The following is a 26,052-nucleotide window of genomic DNA, read 5'->3' on the forward strand; positions in this document are numbered from 1 at the left end:
CAATCTGACCTACTAGATCTTCTTGCTGGAATCACACATCCGGACTTCGCCACTCGGGAATTGCACATCCTGATCAGTTTTTGGAATCACACATCCAGACTTCGCCACTCGGGAATCGAACATCCCGACTAGACTTCCTACCTCGTGTTAGGTCCTCCTGACCCATCAAGTTAGTTAACTCTGCACACTCGGTAATAAGGTTAGATTACTATAACACCTAACTTAACTCACTTTTCATTCATCAAAACATGAGTTAGACCGTTAGTACAAATTGTAGCAACAATCTCTCCTTTTTTGATGTAATGACAACTTGAGTTAAAATTAGAAAAAGATATGCAAGAATGAAATAAACATGATTCAAGAGAACTCAAAATCAAGTAAATTTTAATTTATTGTCTTGATCATTCCCCCCCTTGACATTTATCAAAAATACAATGTAGATAGGCAAGGCAAATTGCAAATAAACAAGTAATAATTTGTATAAAGAAAAAAAAACTTGCAAGTTGATTGGAAGAAAGAGTTAGTAAAATTTTGAAAAAGTATTTTAATAGAAATTTTTTTACTATTCAAAAGATTTTTAACTTTTTAAAAATTGATTTTGTAATATAAATCATTTGTAAAACTAAATTTTGCAAACTATTTTTAAGATAAAAATTAAAATTACTTTGCAACTTATTGTTTTAAAATAAAAGTGAAAGTGGTTTCAAAGAATTTCTCCAAAAATAATTTTAGAAATATTTACAATCTAGTTTTCAAATAAAAATATTTAAAGATTTTTCAAAGATATTTTTCAAAGTGAAAAAATAACTTTTGAATAAAACTTTCAAATATTTTTCAAAATATTTTTCAAAAATATCTTTCAAAATATAATTTTAAAACACTTGCATTTTATTTTTCAAAATAGATAGTTTGAAAAAGTATAAGAATTTTTGTAAAGCAAGTATCCTAAAAGTATTTTTGAATATCTTTTGCAAAAATAATTTTGAAGGTAATTTTGAAAGTGATTTTTGTAACAAGTATTAGGAAAGGATTTAAATTAATTTAAAAATTATTTTCAATTATCCTCCCCCCGAACCTAATATATTTAGAAAAATATTCATCTAAAAATTCGGCCTTAAATGTCTGATGGTTAGTTACTAACTAACTATCAAAAAATAATAGTGTTCATTTGGTTAGTCAAATTAAGTAATGTATTCAGTTAGTGTTTGACTAAAATGGATTACTTAACACGATCTCTGTACTTTTAGTATTTTTTTATCCATACTTGTGTTGATGAATTGATATAAGCATCTGAAGTCCAAGCAATAGGCTTATACATCTCATGCTGTTCTAAGTTTTTTAATACAATCAAGGTATACCTAGTGTATTTGTGAGATGCTCAATATCTAGATCTATAGGAATATGCTTTTTGTGGATTTGATTTAGAATAAGGCCAAAATTAATTTAATATACTAAAAATGAGAATTTTAGAAAATATAAGTAAAGAATTTTCCTTAGAATTTACAAATCATTTGAAAAATTATTTTGAAAATAGCAATCCTAGTCTAAAAAGGATTTCCCTAGATTATCCAAATAAAGAGGCAAATAGTAGATAACTGTATAGATCAAGTCAACCAGATATACAATATATAATAGTGTACTAAAAATAATTAGGTCTAGTCAGCAGGTGGAGGTGGGGGTTGCCCAGGTACTCGCAAAGCCCGAATAATCTACTGAAATCTGATGGTCATCTCCTCTCAGAGAGAGGAGAATCTAGTGGTCATCTCTCCCCAAATAGCACTGAATTCATCCGAGACTAATTGTCGGATCTGTACGAAAGACTCCTCAAGTCGAGTAAGTCGATCCTTGACGGATAGCGAAGTCGAGGGCTGGGTTGAGGTCGAGGGCTAGGTTGAAAGAGGTCCAAAGAGCTCCTCAACCATAAATGTCGACAACTCCTCCCCCTTAACTAAAATAATGAGTGGAAAATCATCCTCGACCTCATCTGGAACATCTGGCTACGGTCCCACACTCCAAGCCAGGCCCCCCTGAGTGGTGATGTCTATATGCACTAATGCAAGATGATACTGACCAATCTCGTCATGCACGCTAAGGGAAGTGGGCATACCCTGGGTCATATCTACCCCTATGGTCAAAAATATGTTCATCAAAATGTGATAATAGGGCATATGAACATGTCGCCTAGTGACAAGACTGGATACATGAACGACATTTTAAAACATGTGTAATACAATATCAATGTCTAGACGCTAGCATAGTGCATACAAGGAGTGGGAGGGTCGCATCATCGTAACATCTCTAGATGTGATCGGCAAAGTACAGGTGGTCAGGACTTGATACAAGACATAGTCCTGAACCCTAAGAGAGAGCGATCTAAAGTCAGTCACGGTACGTAGTCTCTCCTCCCCAAAAAAGTACATGTGGATAGTGTCTAATGTAATGTGGGAGTAGAGTTTGCCAAATGGCAAATCCCTACTAGGGTAATACAAAAATGGATAGGCAGACCTCCTAAGTCCTAAGCTATTATATAATAAAGTGGGGGAGAAGCTAAAGTCCTTCCCACCAACTCTAGTGGAGTATGTCAGGTCGTCAATCTTAACTAGGTTGTTGTAAAACTGGGTACACAAATCTAAGTTTACCAAATGACTACAATAAACTAGTCTATCTAACTGATAATAGTCAATAACCTCTATGATTGGAGCATAGTATCAGGATAAGAATGACCTACTCAAAATAGATTTAAATGCAATATATGAATACTGTAAAAACTCTAGCCTAAGTCGCTCAGTGGAAAATCTAGCATCGGCAGAGGGGATACTGCTCAAACTAGACTGAGACGAAATGACATTTTGTCATTTCCTAAAATAGCATATTGTAACACCCGAAAATTCTCAAAACTATTTTAGAAATATTCTATGATTTTTCTGGAATTTTTAGATATTTTTCCGGAATTTTTAGAATAGCGAAAGTAGCAAAAATATTTAGAACCGCAAAATAGCTTAGGCGAGAATCGAACCCGGGACCTCTCGGAGCCGATAACTTTTAGTTAGCCTTAGTAACCAAATGAACCCAGCAGGGCCGTGCTGAAAGGAAAGGGAAACGATTTAATTTATATTAGAGTTGGGCCAAAGTACCCACTTAATATAAATAGGAAGTTTAAGTGGGGTTTGGTTTATTTTGTTTGGTTCGGCAACTTCTCCTCCTCTCCAACCCTCACCGCCGACTCCCCTTCTCCTCTCCTTCTCTCAGCACCAACCACAAGAACAACCTAGGGTTCCTTCCCTAAGGGCTCTAGGAGCACCTTCCGGCGATGACTCCGACACAAGGACGTTCCCCTCTGCGAGAAGAATACGTAGACGCAAGAGGATCGTCGAGAAGATCGTCCCCACCGGAAAACTAGCGACTAGATTCATAAGAAAACTAGCGCACGAGGTAAGAAACCCCTCACCTGCAGTATAAGTAGCTTTCGTTTGATTGCATGCCTTTAGTTTAGCTATATGCATATTTTTCGGCACCCAGGGTGTGTTTAAACCCTCCTCGCAGATTAGGGATTTAGTTGAGCACCTCTAGATGGGTCAGACACGTTGTTCTCCTTCAGTTGGAGGCTCTAGAAGTTGTCGGGTGCCTAGAGGTGGTCTCCCTATTAGAGGGGAAAGTTGGAGCGCACCAAGTGTTCGACAAAATGATTAGTGTAGCTAAATACTACCTCAGATATTTTTAACAGCTCAGTTAAATGCATTAGTAGCATTTAAATCAGTATATTAGTCTAGTTTCAGCTTACATGGGACTACGGTCCAATGGGTGGGCTCCCACAGTCGCCTCTAGGTTTAGATAACCTAGCTCTAGGTTCAGATAACCTAGAAACAGCAAAATAGATAATTAGTAGCTATATTCAGTATTTTATTTTCAGTGGCACTGTACTGGACCAGATGTCCATTGGGTTGGATTCCCACAGTCGTCCCTAGGTTTAGATAACCTAGTAAGCCCTACTAAATGCGGGACTTGCAAACTCGGGTCTAGCTAGAGATGCGCGCACAGCAAGTACAGTTGCCGGGCCCAAACAGCAGCATGATTACTATTTTCACTTATTATGATAATAGCTTTCAAACTCGTAATCTAGTTATGTGAATATAGTTTTAGCTCAGTTTTAGTTTCAGTTCAGTTTAGTTCTCCTAGTTGATACCATGAGATAACTTCATGCTTAGATTTTATTATGCATGCCATGTTTCAGTATTTATGTCATGTAACTTCAGTATGTCATGCTTTAACAAATTCAGTGCATATTTTTAAATAGCATTTCTTTAAAAACATGTTTGCATCGTTGCATGTTTTAGTGAGGTAGTTGGTTTTTACTAAGCTTAAAGCTTACAGATACTATTTTCCCTTATACTGCAGATAAAGGTAAAGGGAAGATGGACTAGCAGAGGAAGCTGGAGGTCAATGCAGAGATGGTGTGTGTGGCAGGAACCTGGAATGAAGATCCTTAGGAAGTTTAGCAAATTAAGAACTTAGTTTCTTTTCTTAAGACACTTTTATGCATTTCTAGTGGTTTAAATGCTATGAATTAATAAACCTTGCACTATGTCATGTTAGAATGCTAGTTAGTGGACATTAGAATGTTTTCCATGCATTGTATAATTGTTGTGTGAGGTTTTGGCACGAACTAGTGCTGAAATAAGAGTTTCAGTGCTAAATCAGAAACCCAGATCGATCTACGGATCGATCAGAACTAGGATATGCCACTGGATCGGTCAGCTGACCGATCCAGTCGCGAACAGAGAGTTGGCGTCTATTATGGATCGGTCAGCCGACCGATCCAGATGCGAACAGAATCTCACTGAAGCTCACTGATCGGTCAGCCGACCGATCAATGAGACACTGGATCGGTCTACCGACCGATCAGTGTACTCCTGGATCGGTCGGTAGACCGATCCAGCCGCATATAGAAGCCATATAGCCACTGGATCGGTCAGCCGACCGATCCAGAGCTTTTCTCTATTCCAGTATCAAGTTGGATCGATCACTGGATCGATCCGACAGCCCAATCGATTCATGGATCGATTAAAATGCCTGATTACAGCTAGCAGGACATCCGAGAGGCATAGATTATCTTCCCTAGCATGTGTACAACTCCTAGGTACACCTAGAATATTAAGTTAAAATTTTACAGTAAACAGTTTAGTAAAATTTTAATCAATCTAGATTTTCTGCAATAGTAATTTAGCACAGCATAATGTAGTGATCGGCCTCACAGCCTAGTCAGTAGAAGATGGGTCGTTACACATATACATGCAAATATTCAAAAAAAAAACAAACAATTAGCAAAACTAATTAGATAGATTGAGTTAGAGTGTACCGATGAGGCATTATTAAGGTTCGAAAGGAGAAATTGGAGAATGGGGCCTCAAACGTCGTTGGAAGGCGCCTTGAAGGGGAAGAAATGCGAACAGAGCTAGCCTTTGTTCACTGTGAAAAAGTTGGGTTGAAGGTGCATTTAGCTTGATGAAAGGCGCCTTCTATGCACTATGAAGGGCACCTTCAACCAACTAAAGGTGCCTTTAGTCGGTTAGGATGACATGTTTTCCTACCCTTTCGAGGGTGCCTCCGATTGTATCAAAGGTGCCTTCGGTGGCACTTATTCTATAATTTTTTTAAGGCTTTTAAGTTGAGTTTGAGTTAATTTTGATTTTAATTTTGATGTTAATTTACATTTAAATTTTAATTTTAATCTATTTAATTTAATTTTAATTTGATTTTGAATTTAATTTTAATTTGATTTTGAATTTAATTTTAATTTTAATTTGATTTTGAATTTAATTTTAATTTTAATCTTTAATCATCTCACCCAATCTATATTTTCAATCAGGAAATCCTATAATTCTGTGAGATGAATTAAGTTGAATTTCAAGATTTGGTTTAACTTGTGTTAGATTCTAGTTTAGTTTTGAGTTCAACAAATAAACATTCTTTAGATAAACTTCTAAGCTGCGGTGAGTCACCTAAACATCATTAAAGTAACCACGTGATGTGCGTAGATCTTATGATCATTTATGCATGCTTTAACGCACATTCACTGCTTTATACGTATATATTCTTTGTATGATCATCTCTTCTATCACATACTCATCATGAATACTCTTTTATTCGGAGATCTATTCTTTATTCTATTTTGTGTTGACAGAGACAACTTTCGGAGCAAAATTAGCAATTGTCGATGCACCGAAATGAGCCAGAGAACATGGTCGTGCAACCTCGCATGGCTGTGTGGCCAAACAGAGGAAGGACATGGCACGACCGTGCAACTCTTGCACGACTATGCAGCCAAATAGAGGAGGATCCATGCATGGTCGTGCAAACCTGCACAGCCATGCCCCCACGACCGCAACCAAGCAGTGCACGGTTGTGCAATCCTACACGGTCATGCCCCAGAGGCAGAGCCCCAGATCCACACGGCCGTGTCAATTGGCACGACCGTACAGCGTGGCCAGAATAAAAGGAAGACATGGCCATGCGATCCCGCATGACCGTGCCACTCAACCCGAAGGGAGGATGCAGTGGGTCGTGCGGATCTCGCACGGCCGTGGCATGGGTCGTGCGACGCCCATGCCCTAGCTTATAAAAGGGTCAAGAACCCTATTCTTGGGGATCTTTGGTTCGGGACTTCGTCCCTCTCATCGGAAAAGGGTTCTCCCCTTCGGGGGAAACCCTAGAGCTTCATCCACCGCCATCCTTTGACATTCCATCCATCTCCAGAGCAAGGAGGCATCCCCAAGACATCAGAAACCTCGGAAAGCATCTCTTCTTCCCCTTCTTCTCACATCAAGGGTTGTAAATATGCTTTACTTTATGTTTTGGGGTTGTTCTTCCCTCACAATGGAGTAGATCTCCTTTTCTATGGATGTAGGGAGTAGTTTTGGATAGGGTTTGATGTAAGACTCATGTTTGTGCCTTTACTCGTTGGATGATTTCTCTTGCTTCGTTTCTATTTGATATGCATGAGACTTTTTGCCTTGTCATGTTAATTAATTGTGTAGGAATTGCTAATTTCGTAAAGAGAGGATCCTAGATCGTATACCCGAGGGGCTCTAGTGACAAGGGTAACCCATTCACGGATGTCTAGGATATTCCCTTGAAAGGAGAGGCAATTTCTCCACAAGGAAGTAAGAGAACAAACCAAACCCCTATCTCTATCCCCAATTATACCAATTAGATTTGTATTCTTGTGATCTACCGAGGCGCCCTAGTGACATGGGTTAACCGTAATAGGATTTCACAGGGGTCTTCTCTGATTAGTACTTAAGGATAGTAGCTTTAACTTCCGGTGAAGGTATGTTGATTGACAATGCGTGAAAGATAGAACATGATGCATCAGGTTCCATCACAACGAAACCGAAATCCTAAAATCCATTTCCCAAAGCTCAATTTCCTCCAAGATTGATTCTCTCATCCTTCTCTTTCTCTCTTCAATCACTCTCGTTAGTTTGCAAGCGCCAAAGCCAACTTTCGACCGTCTAAATAACTTACTTTGCAACATCTCTAGTGCTTAATCAACAGTCCCTGTGGTTCGATAATCTTATATATTACTGACGACGAATCCATGCACTTGCGGAATCGTAACAAGTTTTTAGTGTCATTGCCAGAGACTGTTCACATTAACATTGGTAGATTAGCAATTTAGTTAATCTAGACTTGTGTCTGCATATTCTTTCTTGTCTTTAAATTCTACATTTATTTTTTCTAGCAATTTAAATTCTGCATTTTGTTTCTTGTTTTTTTTTCATATAGCATTTTATTTCTTATCTTTAATTCTTTATTTTTGTTTTTACTCAATTTTCTTTTTCTTGAGCACTAACATGTCAAGCAGGACCGTAAGAGATTTCTCGGCACCTATTTCTGCAAGGTTTATGTCTCCTATTGTGCAGTCTCATATTGAAGCAAAAAATTTTCAACTAGACCTATAGTTGATTTTCATGATACAAGGTCACAAATTTGGAGGAGTATCAGAAAGTCCTTATCTACATCTTGAGACATTTCTAGAACTTTGTGATATGGTGAATTGTGAAGGAGTGTCAGCAGACGCAATTCGATTGATGGCATTTTCTTTTAGCATCAAGGATAAAGAAGGACTTGATTATATTCTCTCCATCCTCAAAGCATCATAAGTTGGGAACAATTGGAGAAGCAATTTATGAATCATTTTTTTCCTCCAAGTAGAACAACTTATATGAGGAATTACATCACAAATTTTGCTCAGACATATGGAGAATCATTATTTGAAGTGTGAGACAGATTCAAGAGTCTACAAAGACAGTGCCTCATCATGGTTTGGAAAAATGGCTGACTCTGCACATATTCTATAAGATAATCTTGTTAGATTCATCAGCTAGAGGTTCTTTTATGGACAAGAGTGTAGATGAAGCATATACATTGATTGATCAAGTAGCATTGAACCTCCATGAATGGTCAAGCAAAAGTTGGATGGAATCTCCCTTAAAAATTCAAGAAGTACAAGCCCGATATACAAGAGAGTCTGTCAAACAAAATACAATTCAACCATCTAAGAGTTTTGAAATCCACAAGTCACAAGATGAGGAGTTCAAACATTTGGGGGCAAAGATTGATAGCATTATTTCAAAATGGTTCAAACAAGATCCCCCTCCTACACAAACAATGTCTAGTGAACAGTGTAATTATTTTAAGTTGAGAAGTGGCAAGAATCATGAAGAACTACTGAAGAAGGATTTGTTTAGAATTGAGGAGAAGAACAATAGAAGACATCAAGAACTCAGTTTCATTACTCCAGGAAGTTCCCAAATGCCACAAGTACATTTCCCTCAACGATTGATCACACCTACACTAGATAAGCAAGTTGGACCTCCTCCGCAAGCTCAAAGGGAATATGGGAAAAAGGAAGTACCTTTCCCAAGACCTTCACTAAAGGTTCCTTTTCCACAAAGGCTAGTGAGGGTCAATGAAGACGAAGACTTTGGCAAATTCTGTGACACTAATATGGTTGAGTGTAGATTTCTGAATGTATATAAAGATGAGAACTCTTCAGATGAGGATTGTGATGATAATGCAGTGGATAACAAGTTTTTAGATTTACCTTCTGGGTTTACAGGATGTTATGATGAAATTGAATTTTCAGATGATGAATGTGATGTGGTAGATCAACTTAAAACTACAAATGAAGTTAGTGATCCTCCTATAGATGATTCTCCAATTGAGGATATTGATGTTGGTTTATTTTTTGATGCTTGTGTTGATGATGATGTTATGAAAGGAAGTGTAGGTGTTGGTGCGGTTAGGACTAACAGTCTAACCCAGGTTTTGATGAATGACAAAATAGGTTAAGTTAGTTTCGTTGTTATCTAACACTCTGACCGAGTGTGCAGAAGAAGTCCAGACAGGTTGACGGGCTGACCTGATGTATGGAACGAAGCCCAACTAGGTCGAGGGGCCGACCGGATAGCTGGCATGAAGTCCAAACGGGTCGACGAGCTGACCGGACATTTGGCACGAAGTCCAGCTAGGTCGACGGGCTGACCGGATAGCTGGCACGAAGTCCAAACGGGTCGAAGGGCTGACCTAACGTCTGGCAGGTAAGTAAAGGTAAATCACTGGAGGGGAGTGACTGTGAGGACACGTTCCCGGGAAGGGAACTTAGGCGCTGATCCGACTTAGAACCATTTTGAAACTCTAAGTCGAGATCTTGACTAGATTCCGGTCTCGAAGAGACAGAATCTAATTAATACTCTTTCTGTTAAACTATGAACTGTGCTAATAATCTATTTTGCAGGAGATATAAGTGTATTGGACTAACGTTTTCTTACAGGAAGGAAGCTGCTGGAAATCAAGGTCCGAGCGCTCGGAAGGTACCCGGGCCCCTGAGGCAAAAGTATGTCCCCAACATCATTTCACCGAGTGGAGTTCATTGATTGGCTCGGCTACGTCACAACCAGGGCGCCCTGAAGGTTCTAGGCCCCTGAACCACATATATAAGGAGGGTTAAGGCTGGAGTCAGGACAACAACTCAGAATCTGCTCTCCTGTGCTCCTGCGATGCTGGGAAGCTCCAACAACGCGCTGCTCTTTTAGTTTTCTTCCTTTGTCGGTATTGTTTTATTTTTTCATTAGCATTCCTGTACTGAGTTTGTAATAACTTCCGAATTGCTAGTGAATTGCCTATCGAAAGCATCCTTGTGTGCGGGCCTGGAGTAGGAGTCGCCAAAGGCTCCGAACCAAGTAAAAGGTTCTTGTGTTAGCATTATTTTGATTTCATCTTTTTCACTGCGTACTCTCAATTTTTTTAAATCGCTATTCACCTCCCCTAGCAAAACTCACGATCCAACAAGTGGTATCAGAGCAGGTACCACTCTGATTTGGTGCAACCACCAATCAGACAAGGGGTGAAAATTTCCTTTTATTCGTTTTCGGCTTTCAATTTTTCGCATAATTACAAACTGGTATTATTACCTTTTTAGAAATTTTTCCGTTGCAATTAAATCTAAATTTGTGCAACACCAATTTAGCTCTTTTTATTATTCTTAATTCTTCCCGCACTACTAATCCAAGACCAAGTCTTGGGACTTTGTTTGTCGTTGCTTTATTGTGTGCAGGGTCAGCATGTCTCAGATTAAAGGCTTCTGCACGGTACGTCCTCCCCTATTCAACGGGGATGATTTTTCGTACTGAAAGAAAAGGATGGAAGTCTACCTGAAAATGGACTTCGACCAATGGCTCAGCATCACAAAAACCTATAGAGCACCAGTTGACAACTCCGGAAATCTACTTGATCTGGAACAGTGGACTTCGGACATAAAGAAGAAAGCATCGACGGAGAACAAGGCAATCAACACGCTATAATACAGACTGACAAGGGAAGAGCTAAATCGGGTAGGACCGCACCAGAACGCGAATAACTTTGGGACAAGTTGATCGAGCTGTACGAAGGAACCGGCGGCGCTAATGTAACGAAACCTGATTTGTTATTAAATAGAATATTTAATATAAAAATGCAGGAAGGAGAAATGGCGAGTCAACTTCACGCGAGGATCAAGGACATCCTCAACAGGCTCCACGTGATAGGCCACCAGATGGAAAATAGAGATCTGATAAGGTATGCGATAAATGCATTTCCATGAAATAATTTGTGGGCATCTATCGTGGATGCCTACAAAATTTCAAAAAAAACTATCTAAATTAAAATTAGACGAACTGTTTTACGAGTTAGAATTACACGAACAAACTAACACCAAAATCGAGAAAGGTATTGCCCTGTTTGCATGTTCCTCCAAGGAAAGAACAAAGAACAAGTCTGAACCCGATGAAGATTCTGACCAGGATTCTGAAGACGAAGAGTACCTGATAAACCTGGTAAGGAAAATGTTCACCAGGAGGAAGAAGAGCTTCAATAAGAAGGACCTGCAGAAGATCAACTCTCCAATCGAACCAAGGAATGTGACGTGCTTCGGGTGCAACAAGAAGGGCCACTACAAGAACAAGTGCCTAAGATTGAAGAACGACAAACAGAAGACGACCAAAAAGAAGGCTTTCAAAGCGACGTGGGACGACTCTTCCTCGGACGAATCGGAGGCCGAAGATCATAAGCACCAGAGTCACCTCGCGCTGATGGCCCGCGAAGCAAAGTCAGAGGACGAATCGGAAGATGGGTCTGAACCCGAATCGAGCCACGAGTCCGTACTCGTTTCCGAAGGTTCCGAAGAGGTATACCAAAATTTAAATCGAAAGTTCTTTAAAATTATTTCTTGTTTAAATAGGAAATTAGTTAAAGTAGAAGATGAAAACAAATTACTCCTTGAGGAAAACCAAAACCTCAAGGAACAAATTACAAAAAATAATCCAACTCGAGATCTAACACTTGAGGAGGAGAATTTATCACTAAAAATAGAAATTAATAAATTAAAAGAAATGTTAGAAAAATTTACAACAAGATCTAAAAATTTAGATTTAATCTTAAATAATCATGTAACGCCCGAAAATTCTCAAATCAATTTTAGAAATATTCTATAATTTTTATGGAATTTTAGAGTATTTTTATAGAATTTTTGGAATAGCGGAAATAGCAAAAATAAATAGAAACGAAAAATAGCCTAAGCGGAAATTTAACCCGAGACCTATAGGACTCTAAGTCTTATAGATAACCCTAGTAACCAAGTGAACCCAGCAGGGCCGTGCTGAAAGAAGAGGGAACCAATAGTATTTATGTTAGAGTTGGGCGGAATTACCCACTTAGTATAAATAGGAAATTATTAAGTGGGGAGTTGTTTTAACGCTACTCTTCTCTTCCTCAAACCCTCACCCGTCGACCCCTCTCCCTTCTCTTCTTCTCTCGACGCACCAAGCCAAAGGAAGAACCTAGGGTTCCATCCCTAGGGCCATAGGAGTATCTTCCGGCAACATCAAAGGTACGAGGATTCTCCTCTCCGCGAGAAGAACGCATAGACGCGAGAAGATCGTCGAAGAGATCCTTTCTCCGGAAAACCTAGCTATTGGATTGTAAGAAAAACTAGCGTAGGAGATAAGAAACCCCTCACCTGCAGTATAAGTAGCTATTCGTGTGTTTTATGCATTAGTTTAGTAGTATGCAGATTTTCAGTACGTAGGGTGTGTTCTAGTGCACATCAAGTGCTTGATATAATGTTTAGCTCAGTAAAATGCTACAGTAGGCATTTTAATAGCTTAGCTAAATGCAATAGAAGCATTTATTCAGTATATGTAGTTTTATTACAGCTTATATGGGACTACGGTCCAATGGGTGGGCTCCCACAGTCGCCTCTAGGTTCAGACAACCTAGCTCTAGGTTCAGATAACCTAGAAATAGCAAGATAAGAAAAATTCAGCTATAACCAGTATTTTATTTTCAGCAGTGGCACTGTACTGGACTAGATGTCCATTTGGGTTGGGCTCCCATAGTCGTCCCTAGGTTTAGATAACCTAGTAAACCCTACTAGATTCGAAATTTGCAACCCCAGGTTTAGTTAGGGATGCGCGCACAACAAATACAGTTGTCGGGCCCATCAGCAGCATGATTATGTATTTTCATCTATTTATGATAAATAGTTTTCAAACTTCACGAATTAGTTATGTGAATGCAGTGCAGCTTTAGCATTAGTTTGATATCAGTTCAGCTCAGCTTTCATTTCAGTTTAGTTTTCTTATGGATTCACATGATAGTTCTCTGCTTAGTTTTGAATGTCATGTATTGTATGTGATTATGCCATGTTTTAGAATCCATGTTTAGCAATGTTCAGCATATATTTCAAATAGCATGTTTTAAAAGCATAAATTGCATCGTATGCATGTTTTGTGAGGTAGATGGTTTCTTACTAAGCGTAAGCTTACAGATACTTCTTTTCCTTATACTGCAGATAAAGGTAAAGGAAAGATGGACTAGCGGAGGCTTCAGGACAATGCTACAAAGATGTGTGTGAGCAGGAACTTCGAATGAAGACCCTTGGGAACTAGCAAACTTAAAGAATTGGAACCTTTTGTCCTTTTCAATGTTTATGCGCTTTTAGAATGTTTAAGAATTTTGAACTGTGAAACCATGCCTAGGACACTAGCTAGCTTGTTGATGAGTAGTAAATCATGCACAATGTTAGTGAAGACTAATTACAATGTTCTCTAGGCATTTTAGGTTTATTATACTGAGTTGTGTATGATAGAGCTCTGAAATCAGAGTTTTGCAGCGAAATCAGAAACTCCAATCGATCGACCGATCGATTGGAGGGACCTCAATCGATTAGTTGATCGATTGAGAGCTGATTTCTGCAAACAGTAAGCTCTGGAATCGATCGTTGGATCGACCGGGGAATTAGCCTCGCAAACAGAGAGCTCTGAATCGATCACTGGATCGATTGGCAAGTCTGGATCGATCAGTCGATCGATCCAGAATATTACCCCGCGCACAGTAGCGCGCTGAATCGATCAATGGATCGATTAGTCAGGATGGATCGATCAGTCGATCGATCCAGAATCTTGTCCATGCACAGTAGCACGCTGAATCGATCAGTGGATCGATCAGATGACTCCAATCGATCAGCTGATCGATTGGAGTGTCTGATTTCAACTAGAAGGGTCTCAATTCAGTCTTTTGAGCAAATAGAAAGTATGGGTTCCTTCCCTAGTGTATGTATGTCAATGGAAAGGTCTTTGAACCTAATCTTACAGGCTATAATAGTCACTAGTAGAGTAAAATTTTATTCAGCTCAGATTTTCGCACCTTATAGTTTAGTACAACATAATGTGACGGTCCGGCCTCGCAGCCTAGTTAGTAGGAGGCGGGTCGTTACAAATCAAAAAATAATTTACAACAAAACCGGACTTGGCTATAAGTCAAGTTCAAATAAAATATTTAAATCATTAATAACCCAACATAAACCAATAAATAAAGCTTGGGTTTCGAAAGCGTGTTTAACCACGCAAGTAGGACTTAACCAATACTACATACCTAAAGAAAAAATATACTATATAAAATAAGACAATTCAAATCAAATACCTAAATACAAATCTAAATCAACAAATTCAAAAACTAAACATTTTAAAACCCACCAAGACTTAGAATATCATCAAGTAAATTATAACTACAAAAAGAACAAACATAAACCAAGAACCAAATATTAAAGACCAATAAATCAAGGGGAGGCTCCAGAATAGCTGGCACCTCCAAAACTAACATACCCGGCAGGGTAACCCAAATTAATCTACCCAGCAGGGTAATTAGGACTAATTAGAAAGGGTTCAAGTTTAACTTGACCTATGGTACTGGTGAAGTTTTGGATGATAGTACGTTAGGGAAGCTTAGTCTATGTATGTCTAGGAAGATATGACTTCGACCTGGTGCATTTGGCTAAGTGGAATTGACCGAAACTACCCTCTATGGATCTTAACCAGTTAGACCAAGGTTTTGTATTAAGTTCAGTGGATAGGACTATTTGGAAAACCTCGAAGGCATGGTTACTTTAATGATGTCCAAGTGACTCACCATAGCCCAGAAGTTTATCCAAAAAATATCTATTTGTTGAGCCCAAAACTAAACCTAAATCTAACACAAAGTTAAACAAAACCCTAAAATTGAATCTAATTCATCTCACAAAATTATAGGATTCCTTGATTGAAAACGTAGATCGGGTAAGATGACTAAGGACTCAATTAAAATTATAAGTATAAGTTAAATTAAATTAAATTAAAGTAAAGTAAAATAAATTAAAATTAAAGTAAAATTAAATTAAATTAAATTAAATTTAAAAAAATCTTTTTAAAAAAAGTCTTTAAAAAAACTTTAAAAATTCTTTTAAAAATTATTTAAAAGAAAAAAACTTCAAAAAAAAATTAAAAACTCTTTTAAAAAACTTTAAAAACTATTTTAAAAACTCTTTTAAAAAACTTTAAAAATCTTATTAAAAATCCTTTTAAACACTTTAAAAACTTTTTAAAAATTATTTTAAAAACTTTAAAAATCTTTTTAAAAAATTATTTTAAAAACTTTAAAAATTCTATTAATATTTTTTTAAAAAAATTAAAATTATTTTTTAAAAAAATTTTAAATTCTTTTAAAAACTTTAAAAACCTTTTTAAAAATTCTTTTAAAAAAACTTTAAAAATCTTTTTAAAAATTCTTTAAAAAACTTTAAAAGTCTTTTTAAAAAATTATTTTAAAAATTCTATTAAAAACTTTAAAAACCTTTTTATAAAATTATTTTAAAAATTCTTTTGAAAACTTTAAAATCTTTTTAAAAATTTAAAAACCTTTTTTTAAAAAAAAATTATTTTAAAAACCTTTTTTTAAAAAAAATATTTTAAAAACTTAAAAAATATTTTTAAAAATCAATTTAAAAACACTTTTAAAAACTTTAAAAATCTTTTTAAAAATTTATTTCAAAAATTCTTTTAAAAACTTTAAAAATTATTTTAAAAACTTTAAAAACCTTTTTTTTTTAAATATTATTTTAGAAACTTTACAAACCTTTTTTTAAAAAAATTATTTTAAAAACTTTAAAAATCTTTTTAAAAAATTATTTTAAAAACTCTTTTAAAAAAACTTTAAAAACATTTTTAAAAATTCTTTTAAAAACTTTAAAACCCTTTTTAAAAATTCTTTTAAAAACTTTAAAAATCTTTTTAAAAACTTTAAAAACCTTTTTTTAAAAAAATATTTTAAAAAAACTTTAAAAACCTTTTTAAAAATTATTTTAAAAATAAGTTTAAAAACTTTAAAACCCTTTTTAAAAATTATTTTAAAAATTCTTTTAAAAACTTTAAAAATCTTTTTAAAAATTATTTCAAAAACTCTTTTAAAAAACTTTTAAAAAACTTTTAAAACCTTTTTAAATTTTTTTTTAAAATTCTTTTAAAAACTTGAAAAACCTTTTTTTAAAAAAAATATTTTAAAAACCTTTTTAAAGATTATTTTAAAAACCATTTTACAAACTTTAAAAACCTTTTAAAATTTATTCTAAAAACCCTTTTAAAAAATTTAAAAATATTTTTAAAAATTTATTTTAAAAACCCTTTTGAAAACCTTAAAAATCCTTTTAAAAAATTATTAAAAACCGGGGCGCTCGAAGGGACTCTGGGCGCACAGTAACTCCGGGCGCTCGGGAACGGTCCGGGCGCCCGCAGCCTCCTATATATAGGGGGGCAGGGGCACCCTCTCCCTTTGCACCACATTCTCTTCACTCTTGTTAAGGCTCCTTCCGAGCTTTACTGCGAGAGTGATCAAAATTAAAATTTTACTTCATTCCGCGGTTATTAAGCTGCTGCGAATCAACCGACGCCGTCATATCTAAAACTTTAGTTACAATGCCTCAGTAACTCTCCTTTTCCTCCTAAGTTTCTTTGAATATTTCACTGATTAATTGCTTAAGTATAGTTTTTTTTTAATGTAGAAAATGCTCTAGATCTGGTGCTGGGCCCTCGACTGCTAGCATTGACCCTAGGTTCCCTACTGACGAACTTAGGATTAAGTTTGAGTCGACTATATATATGCCTATTAGGACTAAGTGCCTAGATAGAGAGTTTTTCTTACGTTCATGTGTTTCAGTTGTAGAGGTTATTAGCCACTATAACTTATGGAACCTTGTTTACTGTACTAGTTTAGTAAACATAAATTTATCTGAATTTTATAATAACTTGGTTAGGGTAGATGATCTCACTTATATCACTAGGGTAGCTGGTATGGATATTACATTATCTCCTACCACTATTCAGGGCTTCTTAGGGTTACGATCATCTAAGTGTCATTTTCAGTGCTACCCTCCTAGGGATCTACCATTTGATGATCCCTACTCACACATTACTCTGGATACGATTTACTCGTATTTTTTCGGAGGAGAGCGTATACCCACGGTGACTATGTTTAGGTCAGTAGGCCTTCGAGTTCATGATTATGCACTCTATAGGGTTTTAGTTTTCTGCATCTTACCACTATCCACTCGCGACATAGCGATGATGAGATCATTTCACTCCTTTCTCTTATATGCCCTGTGCCATAGATTAGACATAGATATTAGTCTACATATCTTTTAGACCATTATCTATTCAGCTGGGTATATCACCAGCGGTCGAGTTCATATGTCGTATTGTCATATTTTGACGACATATTTCGCCCATCTACATATTGACATCACCCGAGGTAATGTTCGGGCCACGACTGAGTTCGACGTCATAGGACCTAGGAGCTTCTCTTTAGCAGGTGTCCATGTAGATGACGATGGTGTCATGTCATGGCGGAGGGGGGGGGGGGGCAGCACCAACCAGACCCAGATGCCCAGGAGGCAACAGAGCATGATGAGTTTATGGTTGCGTTATTCAGAGAGGACGCTCCGGCCCATGTACTGCATCCACCTCTAGGTCGAGCACCTCGTCCTGCTCCTCGCACTCTAGGCGATCGTGTTGCCTGACTCGAGCTATCCATGACGAGTCTTCGGCAAGAGGTATCCGACTTGAGATGAGACGTGAGACAGGATATCTCGGACCTTCGACGCGATCTATCCAGTTCCCGAGAGGATGCCCGGACCCGTCACGCCAAGCTGATCGAGATGTTCCGTTCCTTGGGATCCGGAGCACCCCCCCCCCCCTCATCTTGATAGATATCCCAACCACTATGTATATTTTATGATGATCATTGTACCTTGACTTTGACATTAACTTATGATATTCTACATCTACTTAGGTATATCTCAACTTTGAAAATGATTGACTCTGGTTTGTTTAATAGACTAGAATTACAAAAATTGTTTTCAAAAATGGCAATTTTCAAATTCTAAGGTATAATGCTTTTATGTTTTCAAAATTCCATATTTTTAATATTTCAAAATCTGTTTTAGCCTTAGACTAGAATAATCCCTTAGAAAGCATGTTCCCCTAGGGATAGTACTTGAGCATCTCACCAACATCTTAGGATTCCCTTGTTTGTGATTGCCAAACATAGAAAGGGGTGAGATGCATAGGCAAATTGTCTGGACTTAAGATGCTTATGTTAGTGCATCAATATAAGTCTGGGCGTTAAATACCAAACAAATAGTAATCAAGTTAAGTCATTCGATTTAGTCAAACACTAACTGATGCCTAGACTTAACTTGACTAACCAAGTGAAAGTTGTTATCGTCTGAATAGTCAGTAAGTAGTTAACTGGTTAGACAGATTTTGTAATGTCAGGTTCAAGAGGAGCAATAATTATTTTCACATCTATTTTTTATTAAAAATATTTTTGAAATTAGGTTTTGGAAAATATTCTTCTAAAAATGTTTTAGAAATTTGTTTATGAAAACCTAACCGTTGTAAAACTAAGTTTTATGTTAAATTTTTTTTTGTTTTGAAAATTGTATGTTATAAACTTTGTTTGAAAACTGATTTTGAAAATCAAATGTTACAAACTTAGTTTTGAAATTATGATTTTTTCAAACTTAATGTTGAAAATTAATTTAAGAAAATAGAAACTTAGTTTTGCAAATTATATTTCACAAACTTAACTTTGAAAAATTAGATTTTGAACATTGAATTTTACCTGGTTTTTGAAAATTTTACTTTTGTAAAATTATCTTTATAGAATTTATATTTGAAAAATGTTTCAAGTTCAAGTTTATTTTGAAAAACTTTTAGAACATATAAACTTATGTTTGGAAGTTTGGATTTTTTTTTTTTGTTAACATTAAACTTATACTTGAAAAATTAGCTTTTATAAATTTATAATTGCAATAATTATCTTTTGAAAATTAATCTGCAAACTTACTACTAAAGATATGTTACTAAATTAGTTATATTTCTAACTTAGTCATTTTTCAAAACTTAGCTATTTTGAAAAAGTTATTCTTTCTAAGTTATCTTTCTTAGCTATTTTGAAAAGGATAAGAGATATTTTTTAAAACAAAATTTCTAATTATTTAACTCCCCTGAGTCAATCTGATTTGTGTTTGCATTCTTTTTACAATATTTTTTCATTTATGATTATTTAATCCATGTTTATGTTTGATGAATGCCAAAGGTTAGGTGGTTAAGTTAGCTAAAATAAATTGAAAATAAAAACTAACTTAAAAACCTGTTAATATTTGTTTTACTTGCATTTTACACTAACTTAACCAAGTTGTGATTCCATCAAAAAGGGGGAGATTGTTGGTACAGTTAGCACTAATGGTCTAACCCAGGTTTTGATGAATGACAAAATAGGTTAAGTTAGATTCGTTGTTATCTAACACTCTGACCGAGTGTGCAGGAAAAGTCCAGACAGGTCGACGGGCTGACCTGATGTCTGGCATGAAGCCTAGCTAGGTCGACGGGTCGACCGGATAGTGGAACGAAGTCCAAACCGGTCAACGAGCTGACCAGACATTTGACACGAAGTCCAGCTAGGTCAACAGGCTGACAGGATAGTTGGCACGAAGTCCAGACGGGTCGAAGGGCTGACCTAACGTTTGGCAGGTAAGTAAAGGTAAGTCACTGGAGGGGAGTGATTGTGAGGACGCGTTCCCGGGAAGGGAACTTAGGCGCCGATCCGACTTAGAACCATTTCAGAACTCTAAGTCAAGATCTTGACTAGATTCCGGTCTCGAAGAGACGGAATCTAATTAATACTCTTTCTGTTAAACTATGAACTGTGCTAATAATCTGTTTTGCAAGAGATATAAGTGCCTCAGACTAACGTTTTCTTGCAGGAAGGAAGCTGCTGGAAATTAAGGTCCAAGCGCCCGGAAGGTACCCGGGCCCCTGAGGCAAAAGTATATCCCCAACATCATTTCACCGCATGAAGTTCACTGATTAGCTCGACTACGTCACAACCAGGGCGTCCTGAAGGTTCCAGGCGCCCCGAACCTCATATATAAGGAGGGTCAAGGCTGGAGTCAGGACAACAACTCAGAATCCGCTCTCCTGTGCTCCTGCGATGCTACGAAGCTCCTATAACGCGCTACTCTTTTAGTTTTTTTCCTTTGTCGGTATTGTTTTATTTTTTCATTGGCATTCCTGTACTGAGTTTGTAATAACTTCCGAATTGCTAGTGAATTGGCCATCGAAAGCACCCTTGTGTGTGGGCCTTGGAGTAGGAGTCGCCAAAGGCTCCGAACCAAGTAAAATGTTCTTGTGTTAGCATTGTTTTGATTTCGTCTTTTCCGTTGCGTACTCTCGATTTTTTTAAATCGCTATTCACCCCCCCCCCTCTCTAGTGAAACTCACGATCCAACAGTAGGGAGCTGTGTTATGGAAGCAGTATCTCAAGAATCACCTCCTTTATCCACACAACCTTCTGAGATTATGGGAGTTACAATGATTGAACATGTTGTGGACTAATGTGTAGGGACTTGTGCAATAGAAGCAAAGCCCCAAGAATCACCACTTTTAGAGGCACCACCACTTAAGCCAGGGCTAGAGCCATCATTTAATTCAGAAGAGGTCACCTCCACATGTTTAGAACTTTCAGGTATCTCTCAGCAAAGCAAGGTTAGTATTTCTTATGATCTTTTGAAAAATTTTATAGAGGTACCTATAATTAATTTTATTGGATGTGATTCAATTTGTGATATATACTCAATTCATCTTAATAAGGTTCTAGTTCTATCTAATATAGCATGCTTGGGAGAGGTATGTTTTCCTTTTAGGTGTGCAGATTTTCATGGGGCCTATAATTGGAAGCTCAATCTGAACCGTCTTCGACCACCTGAAAAAAACTCCAAAGAAGACGAAGATGGAAAGAGTTATACTTTACTTTGTAGCTCTTTTGATGAAATCTCTCTCCATAATATGAGCCCTTGGTAGGAAGGTGTTAAAATATCTTATCCCTCCAAGAGCGAGATTTCGATGAATTTAATGAGGTGGTCGAGCTAATGACCTTATGTAACAACCACCCTTCTTATAACTCTACTATGAGGGTGACTATTACTTACTTAAACTCTACTTAACTGATGTTACTTACTCTAATATCAGAAAATTTTAAAATCTACGAAAAAATAATTTGAGCATAAAACTCCATCATTTATTTTAGTTCTTACTACACTTTATAGCAAGCATGCATGGCAATTGCTATCAAGAAAAATTATAGAAGATTAATGCCTCTACTTGACAACAGCTAGCATACATGCAAGAAAGTAGTAATTATTCTGCCACCAATTAAAACATCTCACTGCAATTTTGTAGCAACAAAATAAATTCAGCTACTACAGCATATTAGAATTGAAATTGAGCATGCAATCTAACACTAAGCAGGCAACATAAAGTATCCGCTCTTGCATGTTTATATCCTCCACTACAGCAACCCAAGTCCCCTTTTCCCAGCAGCCCAGAGAAGAAGGAAAAAGAAAAAAAAAACAATACAACTCCAGCCGAATTCCAAAAGTTCCAGCAAGCAACATAAATCACAAAGACAGGTAAACATTTTGGCAGTATTAAGAGGCATTTTCAGAACCCAGCAATGCAACCAAACTGATAACAAATCTCCATTTTTTTTTTAATATTTTGAATAAAGAGTCTAATTAAACTTCCAGTTATATCAAAGGAAAACAGCCACAGTACTTCCAAACCGAAACAGTTTTTAGCAGTAACAGTTAATCCAGCTAAATGATAAGAAGAAAACAAAACTAGTAGTGTAAGGAAAACTAATCTCTAGCAACCTCTAACCAACTGCTCCAACACTTTTAGAATACCAATCTAAATTAACCCTTAACAATGCAAAATAACTCCAATCTAGCAGTAACAAAATAGCATGTACACTCCTTTATTTTCCTAGCAGATAAAAGAATCTAAATGAGTCTCAACAATGTCCCAAGTCTTCCATAGTTCAGCCATCACACACCTTCACCATCACCACCTTGTCGCCTTTCTTTCATACCTGAGCTTTTCCTTTATCTGCAGTAGGAGGAAAGTAGTATCTATAAGCTAAAAGCTTAGTAAGTGCTATCTACTCACAAAAACTCGATAAGAAATGCATGTGCATAAAAGAAAACAGGAAGTGCATATTCCACATGAAAGTAGCAACTAACACTAAATCATGCATCTCTAAAAGGAAACAATAGATTTAACTTGCCAAAATTGCAACTTAGATGAAAGAAACTGGTCCATTTGTTCCCCAACTTATACTCTTATACTTTAAAATAATAATCAACTTCTCTTGGGCCCGGCATTGTACCACTTAGCGCGCATTCTTAATAAGAATCGAGGTAGCTAATCCCGAAACTACTAAGATACTTCTAGGCCTTGTGCCTAGGGGCATCTTGGAGCCCATCCCTTGGACCTTGTGTCCGGTACATGCCCTTTAAAAGTAAAATACTTTTTATCTTTAAATACTTCTTATAATAAAATGCCTTGGCATTTATTTAAGCACTTAGTGTGCTTTGATTCTAAATTCTGGAATTCAGGATCAATTTGTGACCCTGGTCTTGCTTTGCTTGTACTTCTCACATATATACATTATGAAAGAGATTCTAAAACCATATGTCACTGATATATATCTGTATATATTCAAAATAAAACTCAACAGTAATTAAAAGACTACATGGTCATAGGAAATAAGTTTGGTCAGGCCCACGGCAGCAACAAATTCCAAGTAGTAAGCTTGTAAAACTAATTTTTTTTTTGAATCTTAACAATCCTTTAATCATGCCGTGACTTGAAGGAAACATAACTACTTAGACATGCTTGAAATGTAAGGTAAATACATCTAAATAAGCATGCTGTAACAATCAAGGAAAACCATCAAAAAAAATCTGTCCGTGCTCTAAAAAAAACAACAAAAAGACTTGATCCAAAGCCCAAACCGAATTGCTAGAGCAAAGGTTGAAATCTAGACAATATGCTAAGATGAAGGCTGCTCTTGTTCGTTACACAACATCAAAAATGCAAACGAAACCCCGAAAGCTACTCCTACCGCAGGTGAGAAGCACTTACAGTGGTTTGCTTGGGCTTACAACCGAGAAAGAGATCTAGGGTTCGGATGAGGTGAAGGTCTCAGCGATCCCTTCTTATCCGCGTGTTCTCCTTGACGAGGAGACCACGAATCCGTGAACAACTCCCGGAAAGAAGTCCTCGCCGACCGCCGGAGACGAGCCCTAGCGCCGTCGCCCCTTTTTGCCCGAGAGAGAAGAATCGCGCCGTCGGGAGAGAAAAGGAGAGGAAAGGTTTAGGTTTAGGTCACGGGAAAAACACTTAACCCTTTATAACCTAGTTTTAATTCGATTCCAACTATGCTTTAATTTATTTCTCCCCATACTTAGTTAACAAAGCCCATATAGCTCAGCTGGTTGAGCCGTGTCCGGTTGGGTCAGGTTCAGCCGGAGGTCTTGGGTTCGAGTCTCACCTTCAACATTTTTTTTTAAAAAAAAAAAATTCTTTCTTTTTGTAACCCTACTAAACGACCTCCAAAAATTACGTAAAAATACTTTAAAAATTCCTAAAAATCTCTAGAATATTTTAAAAGTATTTCCAAATATTTTTATGGACTTTTAGAACTTGAAATAGAGAAAATTGGGTCGTTACACCTTAAACAAGCGCTTCTTGGGAGGCAACCCAAGTTCAATTTTGCTTTCCATATTTTTAGTTTCTTTTTAGTTTTATTTCTTTTTTTTTATAATAAAAATGTATTCTCTACTTAATTTTTATTGTCAATTTTCTTTTATAGGACTCAAAGATTAGGAGGAGTGCAATCACATGATGGAGAAGTTAATGACATGGGCATGCATCATTTGGTAACTTCTCTTACTTTTAATCTCCTCCACATTGTTTTAGTTTTCATTAGGACAATGAAAAGTTTAAGTCTGGGGGGATGCATTAGATGCATTTGGCTTAGTTTAGTTTTTGCTTATTTCTTTTGCATAAGAAATTTTTCCTAGTTGCATCATTCATCATATCATGATTGTTTGTTCCTTAATGCAAAATACTAGCACGTTTCATCTAGATATTTATATTGTGTGATTTGGTATGCTAGTATGCCTATTGATCTTTATTTTCCTATCCATAGTAGCATGAAGTGAGCATTGTTATTACTAGAAGAATTTGAATGTTGGCCTAGTTTTAGGATCTCTTCATATTATGCTTGACTTTGATGGTAGATATTTTTGAAAATAGCCATGATTCATAGAACCGGACTAGTACTATTGCTTCTATGGTGACCTCTCAACTACATTTTGGTTACTGGATAAACTCAGATCATGTAAACTCATTTGGAAAAATCAATCCCAAAAAATTTTTAAAAAAAAATGAAATTTTGTTCAAGTTTGATACTTTGCAAAAATTAAAACAAAATAAGGGATAAAAAATAGTATCGTAAGTGGAAACTAGCAATTCACCCCTTTGAGACTGAGTTAGGTTATTGGGGAAATGAATACTATGTTTCTCTTTATACTAAGTATTCCTTTGAGACCTTGTGTAGACGATGCATAGTATTTTTGAGTGGAACGAACCTTGCATGTGGCAGGTAAGTGCCTATCGCCGGAAGTATGAAGAACACGGTTAAATGAAAATTTGACTAGGATTATAGATTGATACTTGAAAAAGTTAGGCCACTTATTACACTGAGCACAGAGAACTTCTACTTAGGCCACACTCAAATAATTCTTGTATCATGCTCATCAATGAAACTATATGATAGGTTTATATTGATTCATTAGGGATTATTAAATGTCATCTACGCACATAAATCTAGATTGCAGGTTTTGCTTGAGGACAAGCAAAGGTTCAAGTCTAGGGGTGTGATGTGCGTAGATCTTATGATCATTTATGCATGCTTTAACGCACATTCACTGCTTTATACGTACATATTCTTTGCACGATCATCTCTTTTATCACATACTCATCATGAATATGCTTTTGTTCGGAGATCTGCTCTTTGTTCTATTTTGTGTTGACATGGATAACTTTCGGAGCAAAATAGCAATTGTCGACGCATCGGAACGAGGCAGAGAACACGGTTGTGCAACCTCGCACGGCCGTGTGGCCAAACAAAGGAAGAACATGGCACGATCGTGCAACTCTTGCACGACCATGCAGCCAAACAGAGGAGGATCTATGCATGGTCGTGCAAACCTGCACGACTGTGCCCCCACGACCGCAACCAAGCAATGCACAGTCGTGCAGCTCGGCCAGAATTGAAGGAAGACACGGCCGTGCGATCCTGAACGGTCGTGCCACTCAACCCAAAGGGACGATGTAGTGGGTCATGCAGATCTCGCATGGTCGTGGCACGGGTCGTGCAGTGCCCATGACCTAGCTTATAAAAGGGTCAAGAACCCTATTCTTGGGGATCTTTGGTTCGGGACTTCGTCCCTCTCATCGGGAAAGGGTTCTCCCCTTCGAGGGAAACCCTAGAGCTTCATCCACTGCCATCCCTTGACGTTCCGTCCATCTCCAGAGCAAGGAGGCATCCCCAAGACATCGGAAACCTCGGCAAGCATCTCTTCTTCCCCTTCTTCTCACATCAAGGGTTGTAAGTATGCTTTACTTTATGTTTTGGGGTTGTTCTTCCCTCACAATGGAGTAGATCTCCTTTTCTATGGATGTAGGGAGTAGTTTTGGATAGGGTTTGATGTAAGACTCATGTTTGTGCCTTTAC

General features: G+C 37.0%; 1 non-coding gene across 1 annotated transcript; it reads right to left on the reverse strand.

The window, feature by feature from the left end:
- Positions 1-8,222: 8,222 nt before the first annotated feature.
- Positions 8,223-8,327, reverse strand: LOC122028352. Its single transcript, XR_006124749.1, has one exon. It is a non-coding gene; the product is annotated as a small nucleolar RNA R71 (small nucleolar RNA).
- Positions 8,328-26,052: the final 17,725 nt, after the last annotated feature.

This window comes from Zingiber officinale, chromosome 10A, assembly GCF_018446385.1.
Source record: "Zingiber officinale cultivar Zhangliang chromosome 10A, Zo_v1.1, whole genome shotgun sequence".
Classification (NCBI taxonomy): Eukaryota; Viridiplantae; Streptophyta; class Magnoliopsida; order Zingiberales; family Zingiberaceae; genus Zingiber; species Zingiber officinale.